Source organism: Galeopterus variegatus, unplaced genomic scaffold (genome assembly GCF_000696425.1).
Source record: "Galeopterus variegatus unplaced genomic scaffold, G_variegatus-3.0.2 Scaffold8713, whole genome shotgun sequence".
NCBI classification, from domain to species: Eukaryota; Metazoa; Chordata; class Mammalia; order Dermoptera; family Cynocephalidae; genus Galeopterus; species Galeopterus variegatus.
Genome location: NW_007734824.1, coordinates 25,082 through 28,789, shown reverse-complemented (window position 1 = coordinate 28,789; position 3,708 = coordinate 25,082).

Sequence of the window (3,708 nt, the reverse complement as noted above, 5' to 3'; positions counted from 1 at the left end):
CCGGCCATCCCTATATAGGATCCGAACCCGGGGCCTTGGTGTTATCAGCACCATACTCTCCCAAGTGAGCCACAGGCCAGCCCTGAAAGTCAGGGTTTTAAAAACCTTCTAGTCAAGTTCATTTGAACATTAAGTTAATTAAGAAATCTGTCAATTCTTTGTATTATACTGAGACGCAGCATATAGCATATAAGCATGGACTCTGGAGTATATACAAGAATATCGCCATAGAATATTTGGCAATAAAGCATTGAAAAAAATCTCAAATTTCTATCAAATGGAGATTGGCCAAATTAGAATATCTCCGTACAGTCAAATGCTATACAGCTACTAAGAATGATAATGAAGGTTTATATTCTTGAGAGGAGGAAAGATTGCAAAACAACATGTGTATTATGATCACATTTTTGTTAAAACCAAAAAGATTCTAGCTTTCTTTTCCTTATCTCTATATTTCTAACTTTAAAAAGTAAGCCTATTTATTAGAAAAGGGGAGTAAAGAATTTTCATTTTGAAAAAAATCCACAGAAGAATTGGGGGGAAGCATTAAATCAAAATTGTATCCCCCAAATATGTCTGATTGTATCAAGAGGATATGAACAAAATAAGTAACACATTACCCCACTAACTACCATATCAAATATGAAATTTGAAAACTGTACTGTTTTTTTCTTAATACTAGCAGTGAGCTTTATTTAGTAAAGTCTAATGTGTTTGGTCCTGCAAAGTTGATTATACAGGAGTAGAATATACTGGGAAGCTATAAGTGAAAGAAACAAGGTAGATTAAAGTTATACACCGGTGCCATTTTTAAACAGTGGTAGTTCCATTTTGCTGTGTGGAGATGGATTATTATGTATGTAGTGTGATACTCATTTTTATGAGAATAAAGTAAAAAGCCCTACCATCATGATTCTAATCATTTTCCCAGCCTCTCAAAGGACAACAGAATAATCTGTTGCAAAATAGTTACCTGCTCTCTCTCCCCCGTTAGCCAAATCATTATTGTGAGATATGGAGAATTTGAGGAAATGAGGACATGTAGGTGTTTAGCAACATTAAAGCAATTAATCATTAAGTCAGTCCACATCATTTACTAATCAGGAAGTATTGTACTGGGCCTCAGTGATGTTTGGCAAATAATGTGTTTTCAGCCAAAATAGATACTAATTCCCAGGTTTAATTAAACCAAAATCTAGAAAAAGATGTGTGTGTTGTATGTAGTGTGATACTCATTTTTATGAGAATAAAGTAAAAAGCCCTACCATCATGATTCTAATCATTTTCCCAGCCTCTCAAAGGACAACAGAATAATCTGTTGCAAAATAGTTACCTGCTCTCTCTCCCCCGTTAGCCAAATCATTATTGTGAGATATGGAGAATTTGAGGAAATGAGGACATGTAGGTGTTTAGCAACATTAAAGCAATTAATCATTAAGTCAGTCCACATCATTTACTAATCAGGAAGTATTGTACTAGGCCTCAGTGATGTTTGGCAAATAATGAGTTTTCAGCCAAAATAGATACTAATTCCCAGGTTTAATTAAACCTAAATCTAGAAAAAGATGTGTGTGGATCTTTAAGTAATCCTATTAGAAAGAATAGTAACAGACTGTTAAACACAATATACATTAAAGGGAACACCTCTTTTTCTTTAACTCACAGATGACCCAAAGATTCATTAAGTGTGGGGAACTAACTTGATCCCAATCTGAGACCCCATTTTCACTAATGTCAAGGAAAGTTCACAGTACATCCTGTGATCTACATGGAGAGAACAATACAACACTTTCCCAAACATTGCTGTTACAGACTGTAGTTTAATTTGTTCTGAATTTTAGTTAGTGAGGTATTAATTCCAATTTTATTATTCTTTTATCCAAACTAGTATCTTTTCTCCCACCCAAGTACTAACAAGGCCCAACCCTGCTTCACTTCCAAGATCAGATGAGATCATGCGTGTTCAGAGTGATATGGCTGTAGATTCAAACTAGTCTCTCCTGTAAGCTGTTTTTTCTAAAAGCTTATGGTTTAGGAAAAAGCCAACAATTGCTGAGTTATGTTAGTGATCATGGAGAAGTAAACAGTGAGTAGCAGAGATGGCAACTGTTAAAAGTCGTGTGACATGGGCTGGCCCGGTGGCGCACTGGAGAGTGCGCTGCTTGGGAGCGCGGCGGCGCTCCCGCTGAGGGTTCGGATCCCATGTGGAGACCGGTTCCCGCTCACTGGCTGAGCGCTGTGCGGGCGCAACTCTGAGGGTTGCGATCCCGTTGCCGGTCCCCGGTGCGGGCGCGACACCGAGGGTTGCAATCCCGTTACCAGTCAGTGAAAAAGACAAAAAGGAAAAAAAAAAAGTCGTGTGACATGATAACCTCATGTTGAGAGTGACAGAGAAAGAGGTGCTAAAGTCAACTTAAGTATCGGGGAGACTGAATATGAGTGACAATATCTTCTAGACCTTTTACTTCAAGGTGTTTTGTGAACACAAATGCCACATGTACTTTTGGTACAGCCTCTATCCATCCTTCCCTCTAGGAACTAACCCTTACTAGAGTTCTTCCCTCATTACTCCAAATCACCCAGTGCCTCCCCTAATTATTTTATTGTACCCTCAAATCTCATAGGCTCTAAAAGCTTTTGCACACTGGGCTTCACAATGAAATTTAATCATGATACAGTTACTTGTGATTGATTTTCTCTAAAAATAGAACATAAGCATATCAAAAAAAAGTATAGTTTCTGAAGGTTGCAAAAAATGTATAGGATATTAGAACACTTTAAAAAAGGGAAAGGTCATAAAATACTTTCACTTACAAAGTAGGTCCTGTTTTCTTCATATACAAGTTTAAGTTTAGCTGCAAAGTCCTTATAAAACGTGAACTTAGAACTTGAGGAGAAATGGTTTCTAATGGGAATAATGTATGTACATAGGTATAAGACTTGAAGGCTTCTGTTTATTTTACACACACAGAGAGAGACAGAACAGGCTATTTAGCTCATTACTACTGTATTTTAATCTTGACTTAAAAGGGAGGGAATAAGTAGAAATTCTGTTCAGACATTTTTCTGTGGCTTTTAGACAAAATTACAATAATTTAGGAGATTTCATGTACTGAAACTCATACAGATACAATCAAACCAAATTCTTAACATGTCCTTACTATCCTGTGCTCAGAAAGGAACTTGGAAAGTGTGACTGTTCATATCATCAGAAGTCTATAAGCTCATCACTAAAGCCTAATGAGTGTCCCTTAAATATAAATGTATGAGGAGTCTTTAAAGATTGTCCAGACTTGATTTCTCAATCCCAACAGAGCATCAGAACACAGCCTTTCTGGGCCCCACTCTACACTTTCCAAATCAAAGACAGGAAAAAATCAATTTCAGCACTAACTAGCTTTATAACTCCAGGCAACTTTCTAGCCCAACTCCTTCATGGAACTGGGTTGTCAGTAACCCTGAATGGTAGAGTTACTAGTGATTCAGGGCAAACACTTTAAAATGCAGTGGTTCAGCACATAAATGTAGAAATGGCATTTATTCTAATTCATAGCATCCAAGCCGAAAGTCTTTTGCTACAATTGAAATTTATTCTTGTCTGTTAATCTCAGTTGAAACACCATCACTACATCCTTTCAGAATTCAGAACCAAAATTCTTTTTTTTTTTTTTTGTCTTTTTGTCTTTTTTCCGTGTCCGGCAACGGATT